Source organism: Myotis daubentonii, chromosome 8 (genome assembly GCF_963259705.1).
Source record: "Myotis daubentonii chromosome 8, mMyoDau2.1, whole genome shotgun sequence".
Classification (NCBI taxonomy): domain Eukaryota; kingdom Metazoa; phylum Chordata; class Mammalia; order Chiroptera; family Vespertilionidae; genus Myotis; species Myotis daubentonii.
Genome location: NC_081847.1, coordinates 19483937 through 19501101, shown reverse-complemented (window position 1 = coordinate 19501101; position 17165 = coordinate 19483937). Strand labels below are relative to the sequence as shown.

At 43.1% G+C, this 17165-nt stretch overlaps 1 protein-coding gene and 1 non-coding gene across 2 annotated transcripts in view; both read left to right on the top strand.

Annotated features, from left to right (window-relative positions):
• Positions 1–17165, top strand: part of PCSK2 (proprotein convertase subtilisin/kexin type 2) — a 259436-nt gene that overhangs the window by 151869 nt on the left and 90402 nt on the right. The gene's annotated exons all lie outside the window — the stretch shown is intronic.
• LOC132240369 (U2 spliceosomal RNA) lies at positions 14511–14701 on the top strand. Its single transcript, XR_009454290.1, has one exon. It is a non-coding gene; the product is annotated as a U2 spliceosomal RNA (small nuclear RNA).

The window sequence follows — 17165 nt, the reverse complement described above, 5'->3', positions numbered from 1 at the left end:
AGGAAACATTTCTCCTCACCTTCCTGTGTCCTTTCTCCCCTCCTGCAAACACACGTGGAGCTGTCTGCCTGGCTGTCCCTTTTGCCTCCGTAAAGGGGCTGCCGCACATAGAGCCTTGTTTGCCTCCTCTCATGCCATCCCTTTCTCTGTCTCCCCAATAGCTGCAGGGCTCTGGAGAGTTCTCCCAAAGGGAGACTGAGAAATGCTTGGGTTGTGTTTTCTCCAGTGCTTTGATACCCACAGGCTTTTCTTACACAGAAATGGCGGGGATGGTAGCCTGTGGAGGTGCACACAGAGACATTATTAGTATTCTCCCCTGGCTGCACAGGCTTCCTGCCATCTCCAGGACCCAGCACCTCGCAAAGCCGCCAAACAGGGCTCTGCTCACTTTTGCAGACCAGTGTTGCTCCATCTTGCAGCTTGTAGGACTTCAGGGTCAGGTGTCTGCTGGTCAGGCTGGAAGGCCTCTCACTCCTGCCAGTCCAGTCCCCACAAAAGCCACTTACACAGGGACTAACCTGGGCCTCCTTCCCTGCTCTCTGTCCAGCCCCGCTGTTTCTGTGAAGGGCTGATCCCAATACCAATTGTCAGATTAAAAGAGATAATAATTCAAGAGGGGAAAAAAATTCCCTGGGGCTCTGATGAACTGCAGATACAATGCTAATTAACCTTGAGATTCTGCCAAAACCCGTAAGCTGAAATGGGAAAGTAAGGCATCCAAATTGAAAGGTACTAGCTCCTCTCAACTCTGTGATATCAGAATATACCTGAAAGACTCTGTGGGTTCTATGAGTGTCGTGTTCATTTCTGTGTGCGTATTTTTAATGAAACTGGGCTCTGTGGCATATACAGTATGCCCCCTTCCACCTGATACCTCATGAACACTTTTATATCATTAAATACTCTTCAAAACATGATTACAGGGCTATACAGATTTTACTCATGCTGCATTGTATTTAAATTTTCCAATCCCCAATTGTTGGACAACTAAATTGGTTCTAATGGGTGCCTCGTTCCAAGAGGAAGAGTGACAGATAGACAAGGTGCCAGAGGGGCTCTGAACTATAGCCTACTAGGGAAAGCTGAAAGATTGGGGATGGGGGAGGGGTTTGACAACTTAAGAGGCACATTAAATATGTTTTCTAATAGTTCCTATTCTCCAATGCTCTATGTGGGATGAGGCATTCAACTAATTCAGTAATTTCTCCCAAGAAAATTCCCACCAAAGGATGACAACTGCAGGAGAAAGATTTTGGTTCAGTTAAAGGAGGAACTGTCTAATGATTAAGGTTGATAAATAAAAGGAATTAGCTGTCCCATTAAGTAATGAGTTCTCCATATCTGAAAATGTTCAAGAGGAGTGTTGCCCTGGCCGGTGTTGCTCAGTGGTTGGAATGTCAATTGGAGCACCGAGGGGTCTTAGGTTTGATTCTGGGTCAAGGGCATGTGCCTGGGTTACAGGTTTGATCTCGGTCTGGTCGGGGTTCATGCATGAGGTGGCCAATAGATGTGTCTCTCTCACATCAATATTTTCCCTCTCTCTCTCTCTCTCTCTCTCTCTCTCTCTATCTATCTATCTATCTCTCTCTCTCTCCCCCCCCCCAAAAAAAATCAATGGAAAAAATATCTTGGAGTGAGGATTAACAAAAAAAAAAAAAGAGGACTATTGATGGCCAGTTGGCAGGTAGGTGTTGTTGAGGAGATGACAATGTCTACACTAATCTTAGAGCAGATGACATCTAAGAATTGAACAGAAACTTCAATACAGAGGAAGGTCCTAGTCTTCAATATTTGTTAAATACTTGGAACCTTACAAAAATTATGTAGCTGATTACAAATTTTGTAATATAATATTCTCTCACCCTGGCTGGTGTGTCTCGGTTGGTTTTGGATTCGAAAGGTTTTGGATTTGACTCCTGGTCAGGGCACATACCTAGGTTGTGGGTTCAGTCTCTGTTTAGGCTGCATACTGATCGATGTTTCTCTCTCTCTCTTTTTTTCTCTCCCCTTTTCTCTCTCTAAAGTCCTTGGGTGAGGATTAAAAATGTTTTCTCTGTCTTTGGTATAAGTGAGAAAACTGAACATCAAGTACCTCATTCTTAATTCCTCAGCAGAGAACCTGAACCTGAATTGATTTGTTCAGCCTCTGTGTCTCTCTTACTCTGTGTAGAGACTGACAGCTTTAAAGCTACTAACCAACTTTATCATCTTTATTTTTAATTGAAAATTTTACACTATAATTAACAGAATGAGGATGGCAAGTGGAGTAGACCTGCCCAGGAGAACAATGAAATCAGTGGACGGTGATAAGCTCAAAAATTGTTTGAGCAAAGGATTAACAGACAGCTTCACACCTTGTTAGGTGACTTAATGGTTTGGATGTGATAGGCTAGCCTGGTGCCCTTCTAATGAAATGTACTTTGGGGAGGTCTGTGTTTGAATTCCTTCACAAGCAAACCTGAGACAAGTAGTTTATTTGAGAGGTGATCCCAGGAAGCAAGAATAGAGGGAGTAATGAGATATGGAAGGGGAAGCAGCTAATAAATGGTACATTATCAAACCAGGGAGCGGCTGGAACTTCATCCCACTGGAAAGTCGGGGACAGTGTAGAATAAGTGCCAGTTATCCCACCCAGGATGGGATACCCAAGGAAGTGGGAGTATTTTTACAGCAACTTCTGTCAATCATTGGTTGAGGGCTGGTCCCAGGAAATGTTAAAATCCCAGCACATCCTACCTTCCCACAGCCCTTGTCAAAGATGCAGGTACAGGCAGCCAGAACTCACCAGGGTGATAGGCCAAAGCTAAATGGGCTGTGTGCTGGCAACATTTGCCTCGGTGAGGATGAATTGGAAATTTATTAAAGGTTAAAATAAACAGAAATGGGCTGTGTTGGGGAAATTCCTTTTAGCTACAGATTACTTTTAGTGAGAAGTAAAAACTCTAGCAGAGGCTTTTAGACAAAAATGACAAAAATTTCTTCATAATCAAACTAGACACACTGTTTCCCAAACAAGAAATGTTTTCAAAGCTTGTTTTTTTCTATATATTAAAAAAGAAGATGCCCTAGCTGGTTTGGCTCAGTGGATAGAGCATCAGCCTGGGGGCTGAAGGGTCCCGGGGTTCGATTCTGGTCAAGGGCACATGCCAGGGTTGCAGGCTCGATCTCCAGTAGGGGCCCTGCAGGAGGCAGCTGATCAATGATTGTCTCTTATCATTGATGTTTCCATCTGTCTCTCCCTCTCCCCTCCTCTCTGAAATCAATAAAAAAATATTTTTTAAAAAAAGAAGAGATGAGTCAGAGTATACTGGTAGTCTGGTGTTCTTTCTATTTAAACTGAGAATTAAAATCCTTTGAAAGCTGCAAATCAATATATAAATGTAAGTTGTTAGTGTTAATTTAATTCAACAAATCTACATTAAATCTGTTGAGAGTTAGAAGTAAAGGATAATAATAGCTGCTTGAAGTATTACTCTATTGTTCTATGATTGGATTTAATCTGAGGGATCTAGTCCCACTGATAAATGCTCCCTATCCCAAATAATTAAAACTCTCCTTTTTCCATCCCGATAGTAATAACATGAAACAAGTATTTTAGACCAAGTCTAAATCAGAGTTCCTTTACCCCATCCTCTCTGTGCAAATGGTCTGGATATACACACTAACACAATCTGATCGCTGTGTATTAGACCTGCTATGTCCATGCCCCAGAGGAAGAGAGAGAAGCCAGACTCAGGTGTTCTCCAGAGAAGCCGGCGGTCAGTAAGGACACTGGTGTGGGACGTATCTCACAGGGGAGGGGCTGGCAGACAGGGAGGTTGTTTATCTCTTTACCATGTGGCCCCACTCAGTGATGATCACGTGCCTGTGTCCAAGTCCAGAGGTCTTCAGGAATAGAGGGATACTTCGCCAAGAACACGAGAATTGTGACTGAGGGTCAGGTCCCGCAGGGTGGGTGTGAGGGGAGCCAAACACCTCTGCTTTGCCCAAAGCCTTCTCTGCTGAAGCTACAAAAGTGAAGAAGTGGCTAGTGGTTCTGTAAAATCCAAAGAGAGTCGTCTTGCTGTGGGTGGGAGTTTTCTCAGAAGCAGACCTGAGATAAGCATTGGAAAGCAAGTAGTTTATTTGGGGGGGGAGGGGGGGAGACCCCAGGAAGTACCAGCTGGGGAGAAAGGAAGCTATTCCACAAGGAAGAGCAGCTGAGAAAGGGTTTGTTACAAAGCCTATTACTATTGAGTGCAAAGGAGCATGCTCTCACCACAGAACTCTGGGAAAGTGTAGACAGAGCCACTCAAAGTTATCCATCAACTCTTGTCAATCACTGGTTGAGGGCTGTGTCCCAGGAGAGGGCCCAAGTTAGGGAGGTGGGGGGGCCTAACTCCCCAGCTCCTCTGGCCTGCCCACCATGCAAGTAGAATACAGTCAGCAGACAGAGAGAGTCTTCAGGTGGAGAGTTGCAGGTGCTGACAGAGTCGGCCAGCATGCAAGGATAAAGTGCTGACAGTGTGACAGTAATGGAAACTGAGTGTGATGTTTGGCTTCCTGAGTCATAGTTGTGCAACTTGAGACTAACCTATTAAACCTCTTTGAACGTTAATATCCTCATTTGTGAAATGGACAAAATGAGTATCAGGTTTGCTGTGAAGTATCATTGAGATACCATGTATACAGGGTCTTCCAGATAACATGCTCAATAAACATTCATTTCCATCTCAAAAGAGCTGAGATTACAGCTGTGCACAATGGCTGGTTGTCCTGATGGAGAAGCAGGAGCGTGCCTCAAGAAACGGTGCAATTGGTCAGTGCCCTCCCCTGTAAGCTCAAAGTTCTCAAAAGAGAAGAAAAAGACACCTCAACCAGACCAAGTATAAAATTGAAGCTAGGAAAGCAAAGGCCAAAGAGCAGAGGCTACCAAAATAAAGCTCAAAGATTTATTTGAAAAAAGAAAGGTTTATTTATTTATTTTTAAATTTTATTTTTAAAAGAACATCCAAGTAGCAGAAGATAGAGGGAGAGAGAAGATTCATTGCCCACGGCCAGGAATGTAATGAGAAAGGATGTCCCAGTAGAATGTCTCATCTACTCTTCTCCGTCTCAGCTCTTTGAGCTAAAGGATATTCATGGATATTCATAAGGGAGGCCTAATCCACAAAGTGGGTGAAAGGATTGTAAAATGGTAATTTTTCCAAATGAAGTTTTCTCCAGGCCAAGGAAATTACACCTCCTGATGTTTAAGTGATCACAGTGTGGGACACGGGCTTTTGCCCTGGTGACGTGAAGGTTGAACCACTTCTTGAACTAGGACCTCCATCTCTCAGTTTAGAAACTGTGCGTCATCCTCTGAGCAGCTCCAAGATCCTGTGCTAAAATCTGTACAGATTTGGGTGCTCCTCCTTCGTTTTTTCCACAAATTCTTGAGTGCAGCAAATGTGGAAGACTGCGTTGACTCCAACTCCTCATCCTTCCCTAGACCTCAGCTTACTGAGGGGCTTTGCAGAACTTCTCTCTAAAAGGGCGAAGTGTATTTCCCACCCCTTGACTTTGGGTGGGGCCATGTGATTTGTTTAAAGCAGTAAAATTACACAGAAGTGTCAGATTGCCAGTTCAGAGGCCTTAAGAGGCCTTTTGTATTCCCATATGCCCTCCTATGCCTCTACCATCTCCATTAGAAGAGCATGCCCAGGCTAGCCCACTGTACCCAGGAGGAAGATGAGAGACACATGGAGAAGAGCTACCCCAGCTGCCAGAGCCCATAACACAGCCACCAAAGTCAACCTACAGAACTGCAGTAAGAAGCAGAGCTGCCTGGTGGAAGAGCCTTGCCAATACCAGCTGACCCCCAGCCAACCCCTAGAACAGCGGTTCTCCAATGACCCTTTCACAGGGGTCGCCTAAGACCATAGGAAAACACATATATAATTACATATTGTTTTGTGATCAATCACTATGCTTTAGTTATGTTCAATTTGTAATAATGAAAATACATCCTGCATATCAGATATTTGCATTACGGTTCATAACAGTAGCAAAATTACAGTTATGAAGTAGCAACAAAAATAATTTTATGGTTAGGGGTCACCACAACATGAGGAACTGTATTAAAGGGTCGCGGCATTAGGAAGGTTGAGAACCACTGCCCTAGAAGCAAGCAAGCCCAGCCAAGATCCGCAGAGCTGCCTTGCTGAGCCCAACCTAGATCATCTTGCTCCTAGCTGAACGGTAGACTCATAAGTGATATAAATGCTTATTGTGATATGCTGCTGACATTTTATGGTTGTCTTTATGCAGCAGCTATTACAGTTACCCATGATCAACGTCCTCCTTGGTCCTCCCACAGTAGTGGATGGCCATCCTAGCCTAAGGAGAATATAGATTTCTCTGGCCCTACCCCAGACCCACTAAATCAAAATCTCTAGGGCTACACCTTATAACATGGATTTCTTTGAAAACATTCCAAGATTCTGATGATTAATCTCATCATTCATTTTGGCACTTCATTCATTCATTTATTCAATCAACAATGCTATTTCCATATGATGGCATAAGGACTAGATCACGACCTCTTTGTAGGAAAGTGTGTGCTTTTTTAAAATGTCTGTCCCCCTTAACATTTAGCACAGTGCTAAACAGGCATTCAATAAATATTTGCTAAATTGCATTGACTATTAATCCATCATTCATTCATTGCAAATAAAATCAGGAGCTCAATCATATGATGAGCTCCTATCTTTGATGATGGCTACCTCTAGCATGCAGAACCCTCTCACTCCCAGCTCTCAGTTATCTCATAGGTGATGCCACCACCCCATTCCCATTAATGCATGTCTCTGATGAGAGGAATAGAGGGTCATAGAACTAACTGAGGTTCCCATAGCCAAAGGCCTGGAGAAATATGATTTTCAGTGTGGATAATTCACATGCAAATAACCAAGAGCTGTTCCATGTCTGGAATGTGTAGAAGACAGGTTGGTGAAAATGCAGTTACATTTCCAGATGGGAAAGGCCTCTGACCAAGTCTAATGCTCTTTGATTCAGTCCAAAATTTGGAACATTATTTATAATCCAGAGTTGCTATTTCACCAACAAAAGCTCACCTCTAAGGACCTGTACTTTTCCATTCTTTTGATGGGTTCCTGAAAGATAACTATCTTTGAAGAGAGGCCTCTGGAGCACTCTGAAGGGCTGCCAGCATGGAGCCTGGAGAAAGTGACTTTGAGCCCAGCAGCCATGTGCACACCAGGGCTCCAGGTGGCAAGTGGCCGCCATGATGAAAGGGCAGCTGCTGGAGATGGGCCCAGTCCTCAGCCCTGGATGACTCAGCTGCTGTGAAGTATTGATTGCATGCATTGCTCCAGGCTTTTAGTCTGATTAATATTTAAATAGAACACATTAATATTGCATATAAAATTGAGGTTTAAACAACCTTTGTACCTTATTAAAAGGAGAGGCTGACTTTTTTTGATGTCACATCATAGTAGCACTTTATCATGAGGAGGCCACACTGAATACTGGAAATAAAAATGTTTTAATTATCTGGACAGACCATCAGTCAGATGACTATCACCTGACTCAACCCATGTAGCAGAGGAATGTGCCCATTTTTACAGGAATATGCTTTGATATAAAAATTGGAGAAAAAAAATTAATTCAAATGGAACTACTTGTTTGGACCTAGACTTACAGCTACAGGTGAAAACAAAGAAAAAATCTGGTCAATCAATTTTTCCACATTGCTCAGCTGACTACTTTTTGTTCCATTGCATCTAGTGAGCATTTAAGACACTTCTACTAATTTTCTACTGTATGCAAGATTCTGGGTGAGGGACCTGGATTATAAAATGTGAAAAATCTGGTCCCTACACTCAGGGATTTCGAAATTCAGTAAGGGAGACACACATGTGAGTATATAATTACAACATACTGTGCTCAGGGCTGTCCTGGAAATAAAAGCACCACCCACTATGAGAATGTGGCAGGCTAGAGATAGGAAGATATTTGAAAGCACTTTAAAAACGTTTTTTCACATTGCTACAGCCTATGAATTAATCTAGACCAGCGATTTTCAACCTTTTTCATTTCATGGCACAAATAAACTAATTATTGAAATTCTGCAACACCTGACTAGTCAGGTATTGTATATTTTAAAAAATCTTGAAATCACTGACCTAGAAGCTTGACCTCATGATTCTGAACAAAGCGGGGTTGGATTATAACTGGTTTTGCCTCTGGAGATTTGCTTCCACCAAGAAGCTTAGACTAAAATTCACCCACAATAATAATTTACTCGCCCCAAATTCTCTAAAGGCCTCTGACCACGTCTAATTTTTTCGACTAAATTTAAGTGACCTAAGACCAAGATAATGTCTTCCAATTCTCTTGTTTATGAGAGAATCAACCAGAGGCTTCATTCCCTAGAATGGACGAATGGATACATAGATGGATGAATGAAGGCAAGGAAGCTATTAGGATTTTATTCTGCTTATCACTAAACATTCCTGTTCTAAAAATGTATAGCAATATTTTTATTGCATGATAAGCCACAAAAGTAATTTATGAAAATATAGAAATACATTCTCCACTGCCTTTGTTTCTTTCTTTTTTAAATCTACTTTTATTGATTTCAGAGAGGAAGGGAGAGGGAGAGAGACAGAAACATCAATAATGGGAGAGAATTATTGATCAGTTGCCTCCTGCACACTCCCTATTGGGGATCAAGCCCACAACCCAGGCATGTGCCCTGACCAGAAATCAAACTGTGAACTCCTGGTTCATAGGTCGATGCTCAACCACTGAGCCACACTTTGTTTCTTTCTTACTCTCTTTCTTACTATTAGTATAGACTCATTAAATTCCCAAGATGTGAAACATTTCCCTATGTTTCCTACTTTGGATTTTCACCTGAAAGAGCCAAATAAAAAACCCTAGGTGCCCAAGTTTTGCTTGGAGTGAACACTACAAATAATTAATTTACAATAACTTGCTGCAGCTGTGATGAAAAATGCTACACCTATTGAGGTGGCATGCATTTTACTCTCTCTTTCTCATGCACCTGTTTTCCCACTGTAGTTCCTTAAAGCCATAGGTCTGGTGTGAAAGTTAGGGGCTTTGGGACCAGGCTCCCTGAGTTCAAATCCTACCCCAAGTACTTGCTAGCTATGTGACTCTGTGTCTCATCTCTAAAATAGGTGAATACAATACTGACCTTATTGATGGTTGTGATAAGTCAATTAAGTGGTATACATAGGGCCCTTCAAGCCACTCCTGGCGCACAGAACACCCCATGTTCAAGGGTGCAAGTTAAGCAAATTGCCCAAGGCCACATAGCTAGAACTTAGCAGAAAAAGACCACAAACCTAAGACAGTGAGACCTCAAAATCCATGCTCTTAACGCCCTCTTCCCTTCCTGCCTCAAGGAAACGTAATGATTTACATAGAGCATTTTGAAAAAGAACTTAAAAGGGGGCAATTAGTATGTTATTCTAATTTTTCATGTTTTCCCTCCACTTTCCTTTTATTACAAAGTATGTCAAACATTCATAAAGAATAGCCTTCCTTTGTTTTGCTTTTTAAACTAAGTCTCAGATGTTGCTGAATACAAAGTACTTAACCCACTGCTTGTTTGAGAATTCTTTAGCTCTAAAAGACACTTTAAAAATATATTCTTGTGCCCTAGCCAGTTTGGCTCAGTGGATAGAGTGTCGGCCTGTGGACGAAAGGGTCCAGGGCTCGATTCTGGTCAAGGGCACATGCCCAGGTTACGGGCTTGATCCCCAGTGTAGGGCGTGCAGAAGGCAGCTAATGGATGATAAGTTCTAATCATTGATGTTTCTATCTCTCTCTCCTCTCTTTCTCTCTGAAATCAACAAAAATATTTTAGATATATTCATATAAGCTTAAGCGACCATCTGACCAGTAGCTAAGATGTGCACTGACCACCAAAGGGCAGACACTCAACACACAGGTATGGAAACATGGAACAGGCTGATGATCTCAGAGGGAAAGGGGCAGGAGGGAGGACAGGAAGAGATTAACCAAAGATCTTACAAGCATACTAGAGGCCCCACTGGTACATGGATTCGTGCACCAGTGGGGCCCCTCAGCCTGGCCTGTGCCCTCTCACAACCCAGGACCCCTCGGGCGATGTTGGACTGCTGGCTTCTGCCTGATCCCCACAGGCATCTCCTGGGAACACTCACCCAAGCAGGTCCACAGATGGGAAAAGTTTAGCCTCAGCCTGGCCCCTGGGGAGCTCTGGAACATGAATCACATTACCAAGTGGGTCCCTCCCTGAAGAAGAGAACTAGCATTTTTTAACCCTGTGTCAGTCACTGACTTCCAGTGGTCCTTGGAGGCCTATGTAACTTCCTTAGCTTTGTGGCTCCCATTTGTCTAAGGGCAATTACTCTATGAAGAGAAAGCTGTGATCTTTTTGCAGAGCAGAGTCTGAGAAGGGAATCAGGCAGGTGCCCACACTACCTAGGCTGGGAAAATGCTGAGTGGTAACTAACCCTCCAGGGCCCCCTGCAGGATATGCCCAAAATCACATCTTGGTTTGTCCCTTTCCGTGTCCAATCCTGTTTCCCTCCATCCTTCACAGGCTTCCTTGAAAGCACATCTATAATAATAAAAGTGTAATATGCTAATTAGACCAGACAGCCAAATGACCTTCTGGATGTCATTCCGGACATCCTTCCGATGAAGCCACAGTGGCGGGGGCCTAGGCAGAGGTGGTTAGGGATGATCAGGCAGGCAGGCAGAGTGGTTAGGGGCAATCAGGCAGACAGGCGAGCAGTTAGGGTTGATCAGGCAGGCAAGCAAATGGTTAGAGGCAATCAAGCAGGCACAGATTTGTGCACTGGATTGTGAGAGGGCACAGGCCAGGCCGAGGGACCCCTGCAGGATCTGGCCTAAACCAGCAGTTGGACATCCCACAAGAGGTCCCAGATTGCGAGAGGGTGCAGGCCGGGCTGAGGGACCCCTTCCTCCCCTCGTGCACCAATTTTGTGCACCGGGCCTCTAGTCTTCAATAAGTCACTTGCCCACAGTCTTCATCTCAGAGTCTGCTCTTGGATCCTCCTTACATTTCTGCAGTCTGGAGCTTCGGGCAAAACGGAATGTTCCATCCTGCATAGCCAAGGCAGAGAGAATATCTGACATAGAAATAGGATTTGCTTCTCAACCATGGTAGCCCTGCTGGCTCCCAACCTACAGGAAATCATTTTTCACAAAAGAAAAAACCCTTAATTACTAACTGAAAAAAAAGGACCTTTAATGACTAACCAATAATTAAAACCTGAAACCAAGTGCAGGAAGCCAGGGCTTGGCTCTGAGCAATGTTCCTCACCGTGAGGTGAGTTCTGTACTTTGATGGTGAATTCTGTACTTTGAATGTCGCACACACAGCCCTCCCAATGCGTGCTCTGCTAGGCGGGAGAATAAGATGTATTACAGTATGTGGGTGGTATTTTCCCTAAGCTATGAAAATAGAAGGCTTATGTTTTATAGCTCAAACATTGCCAATTTTTTTTGAATAATAGGTTTGCTGTAAGCTATTCAGGGAGCACTAGTTCAAGGACTCCCCTGGAGTCACTGCAAGCAAAAACGTGTTGGTTGATCTTCATGGTCCTCATTTTTCCCATCTGTAAAACAGGAACCATCATCTTCTCTGCTTCAGAATCAAAGGGGTATAATGATTGTCCCTATTACTGATATGAACAATGGGTCTTTGTTAATCTTTGAAAAAATATAAATTGACCTTCCCAGAATGCTAAAGGCTTCGATGCCCTCCTGGTACTGATCCTGGACCACTCTCCCTTCTCTTCTCCAATATAACCCATAGATCTACTCACACATGACTCCTCTCTTGTAGAGAATGTTCCAGAAGACTCCATACAAAGGAGCCAGTCCCTCTGTGGGTACAGTGTGGTAACCATACAGACACTGAGTTATCTGATACAGCCAGTACCTAATTGGGATTCTTATGAGGCACCTTACAAACAAAGAATGTATACTCTGTGAATAAGACCAGAGTCAAGGTTGATAAACACTTCAACTAAAAAAACCCATAAGCGACCGCAATTATCCCATTCTACACAATGGTTTGGCTTGAGAGTTTTCATTTATCGCTTGTTTGGTCTTAGCTCACAAATCCATCGCCACTCTCACGGAGAGTTGACTGCACCACTCTCCCACTCTTCTCCCTGCTTTGATTCTGATATTTTGGCCTCTGTTGTTTGATCCCTTTTGTCTCCTTGGCTTCTTCTGAACCATAGCTGTCTTGCTACCCAGCGTTTGTTGAGTATGTGCTATGTGCCCAGCCTCAGGTTTTACATGCATAATTGCATTTGCATTGCATGTGACCAATGAAGTAGGTACTTCGTTATCCACCTCTCCTAGATAGGAAACCGAAGATCGGAGAAGTTAGTGATCTGCCCTACCTCACACAGCCAGGCGAGAAGTGAAATGTGAAGTTCACCATCTATCATGCCCTACTCCAGGATCCCACAGCTCAGCAAAATGACACTACCATGGACACAATGACTAATGTCCCAACCATGGGAGTCATCCTTGACTCCTCTCTCACCCTCTCTCCCCTCAGCCACCAGATCTGCTGGTCCTAGCTCCACTATGCAATGCATCTATCTGTTTCTCTCCATTCCAACACTGGCCTCCTGGACCAAGCCAACATCACTTCCCTCCTGGACCCCACAAAAACCTCAGCTTCCTGCTTCTATTCTTTTTTTTTTTTTAATCCTAACCCAAGGATATGTTTTCATTGACTTTAAGAGAGAGAGGAAGGGGGAGAGTGAAAAAAATATTGATTGTTTGCCTCCTGTACACGCCCTGATGGGGGATTGAACACGCAACTTAGGTGTGCACCCTGACCGGGAATCGAATTCACATTTTTGGTGTATGGGACAAAACTCCAACCCAGTCACCCAGCCAGGGCCCTGCTTCCATTCTTACCCTCTCATATATCCTCTCCCCACAATAACTCCTAGTAAAACTCATCTGGAGCCTCCCCCTGCACTTGGGACCCCACTCCTTCTTCTTCCGTGTGAGGCTTCCTGTGTCCTGGTTCCAGGCACTTATGCAGCCTAGCTCCAGCTCATTCTCTGTATGCCAGACCTTAGCTCCAGGACTGTTTCCAATTCAAGGCTTAGAAGGCTTAGACCAGAGGGTCCTCAAACTACAGCTCGCGGGCCACATGCAAATACAAATATTGTATTTGTTCCTGTTTTGTTTTTTACTTCAAAATAAGATATGTGCAGTGTGCATAGGAATTTGTTCCTAGTTTTTTTAAACTATAGTCCAGCACTCCAACGGTCTGAGGCCCCCTATTTAAAAAGTTTGAGGACCCCTGGTTAGACACTGGCTCTCCCCACAGGTGAACCATCTCAATTTAAGTATTACTCCCTGTTGGGTCCCTTCCTCATTCTCAAAATAGTCTGTAATTATATTTTTGGTTCTTGTTTTTTATGCCTCCCCCATTGGAATGTCAGCTGCAGGCACATAGGGATCTTAACTGTATTGCCACCCTCTTCATCCTCAGGACAGGACAGTGGGTGGAACAGCGTAAATGACCTAGTTAGTGTTGGATGTCTGACGGGCTGATGAAGGGATTTACATTGCATGTGACCAATGAAGTAGGTACCTTCTTATCCACCTCTCCTAGGTAGGAAACCGAAACGTTCACCCCTATTTTCTTCTAGCCCTGCTTTCTCCTCAAAAAAATCCCTCTCTCTGGCTTAGCTACACTCCTCCTTCTGTTCTCATGGTAGAAATTGTTTATTCATACCTGAGTAAACACAGCATCTCACTATGATCGAAACGCGTCTGCTTAATGCCATCGGGAAGATAGTCTACATAGGAAATGAAAACTTCTCAGTACTTTCCACCTTCTGGAGAGAACTGGGATATTGTTCCATAGCCATAAACCAAGGCACAGAAGACCTGTCCATCCAGGTTGATGGGTACCCCACACGGGAGCAGCAGGAAGTAGAGAAAGAATTCGAATGGTTGTCTTGATGCTTTCAGCTCATTCATTTGTAATACATGCAATCAGCAATAGCCTTTTGATTTTTCAAAACATGTATTCTCAAGCCAAACAATTAACCTAGGTTTTTCATACTCTTTTAAGTATCTAAAATATTTTGAATTTTTAAAAAAGATATTCATGGACATGTTCTTAGCTAATATGTTTTGCTTCTCCACTATTCCACTAGGAGAATGGAATCCCCAAAATGTGGAACTCTAGTCATAGGACTCTCTCTAGAAACATGTGGTATTATCAGGTCATCATTATTAATATTAAACTCACTGCACCATATTTACAAATCCTTCCAAAGGAAAACAAACCTGCCCTGGAAACAATGCTTCTAATTATAAGCATGCATGCTATTTGTTCTTCATAGGGAATGCTTAAAACATCAATTTAAATGCAAATAAATCTTACTGTTCTAAATTAGATTCATTCCACTGTGTTGAAATTAATATAAAAAATAATATCGATCGCTTCTCAGCCTCTTGGCTAAGATCAAGTGGAGTATCTGTTCTTATCAGTTTAATATCTGATTCGCCCTCTACCTGAGGACAATATATTAAATGGATTTTTGGAGCAGGGAGATGGAATAGGAGCTTGCTCCATCCACTCCTCACATCGACCCGGTACTGCAGTACCTCCGGGAATGGTGCAAAAAATATTGAACACTAAATTCTGAGAATTAATATTGACACAATGAAAAAATAGTCTCGTTTCAATTTTTTGGAAGGAGAAGTCTTTTCTGTGCATGTGCTGTTTGTACTATAACTAGTGACTAAAACAGGATATCCCCAGAGCCTGACAAGGCTAATGTGTAGGCTTAACAAGACAGAAATATGGGGGGGGGGGGTAGGAAACAAATACGTAATTAAGTTACTATATATTATTTTAAAATAAATTATAAACACTAAAGAGCTATAAGGAGAGCCTGATTATTTCTCCTCAACATAAAGACAAAGAGGACCTTTGTCTCCTCTGTAATCTCATCTAGGGGGTTGGAAAACTATGATCCACAAATAGGCCACTTGTTTTTGTAAATGAACTTTTCTCAGAACACAGCCAAGCGCATTTGTTGACTTAGTGTCCGAGGTTGCTTTCACAGTACAATAGCCAAGTGGAGTTTTTATGTCAGAGATCTTCAGACCCCAAAATACTAAAATTTTTACATTTTGACCCTTTAAGAAAAGTCAGCTGATATCCCCTGATCTAACCAGCTGTGTATCAAGACATAGGAAAATGGTTTTGTTGGAAACGTGAGTCCAGAGAGTTGCAATGCCGGCCCAGATACGGCTGTTATCACTTTCTAGCTAAGTGACTTCTGGCAAGCTGCTAAACGTCTCTGGGGGCATAGCATCCTCATTTGTAAGCTGAGAAAATTGGACTCGTCTGTCATAACTCTAGAATCTTACAAAACTCTCCTCCCTTCCAATAAAATCACTGATTAAGAAACAAAAGCCGAATTGGTTTTATAAGGAAATGAAATTGTCAAGTAGTTTGAAGGTACTTAACTTGCTTTTGAGAATAACAGACATAAAGTCAAAGTTATGTTCCTTTTTCATGCATGACGCTCTCTACATTAATCACTGTGGCAGAGTGAGCTCAAAGAGTTTTGCAGTCATTTACTGTCTTTGGATTTCCCCAAACCTGACCCTGAGGCATGGACTCACAGACCAGTAGCTCATTTAGAATACGGTCCCAGGAGCAAAGGTAGGGGAGGGACTCAAGTTAGGTGTGTGAAGAGAGTTACTAGTGTGGGCAACTGGATCTTAGTTCTGATGGGCAACTCCAAGACACAGGTTAGAACCCCTGAGGGGAGAGAGTTGGAGTATTAACACTCCAACTTCCACCAGTCATTGATGGAGGGCTGATACCAGGATGAAGGGCAAGCAATTTCCTATACTTCTGGGCTGCCAACATCATGAGCAAATTAGGCTCCAAAGCTAAAGAGATGGAAATCTTGCCAAGGAGAGTTGAGTCAATATGCATTGAAATGCTAAAAGCAAAAGGTTATAAATGGGGCATCCAATAGCATCTCCTACACTTATAAAATCAAAGGTCTCCAAACTTTTTTTTTTGTATATACATTTTCAACTTTTTATTTTTTATTGAAATTTATTGACGTAACATTGGTTCACAAAATCATACAGGTCTCAAGCATACAACTCAACAAAACATCATCTGCACACTGCATTGTGCACACATTGCCTCAAGCAAAGTCTCTTTCCATCCCCATTTTCCCCACTTTTGCCCACCGCCACCTAGCCCCCAATTCAAAGAGGCCCAGTGCACAAATTTGTGCACTGGGGGGGGGTGTCCCTCAGCCTGGCCTGCTCCCTTTAGCAGTTCCAGACCCCTTGGGGGATGTCCGCCTGCTGGCTTAGGCCCACGCCCCGGCAGTTGGACATCCCCCGAGGGGTCCTTAGTGCTGCCGTGGAAGGTGGGGAGGCTCCTGCCACCACCGCTGCGCTCACCAGCGGTGAGCCCAGCTTCTGGCTGGCTTCTGGTTGAGCCGCACTCCCCCTTTGGGAGCACACTGACCACCAGGGGGCAGCTCCTGCGTTGATGGTCAGTGCGCATCATAGCACCCAGTTGTTCCACCCTTTGGTCGATTTGCATATTAGGGTTTTATTATATAGGATATATATATATATATATATATATATATATATATATATATATATATATATATATTAGAGGCCCAATGCATGAAATTCATGCAAGGGGCTCAGCCTAAGGCAAGCTGTGATGGGCTGCCTCATCCTCACAGCTCTGGGTTGTCCAGAAGGACGTCCGTCCAAAAGGACATCTGGTCTAATTAGCATATTATGTTTTTATTATATATATATGTATATAGTTTTTGTCTAATCCCTTCACCTTCTTTCATCCAGTTCCCTAACCCCCTCTGACAGCTGTCAATCTGTTCAATGTATTCATGCTTCTGTTTCTATTTCATTCATCAGTTTACTTTGTTCATTCGATTTCACATATAAGTGATATAATATGGTATTTGTTTTTCTCTGACTGGCTTATTTTACTTGGCATAATAATCTCCAGGTACATTCATGCTGCCAAAAAAGATAAGATATCCCTTTTTTATGGCCAAGTAGTATTCCATTCTGTATAT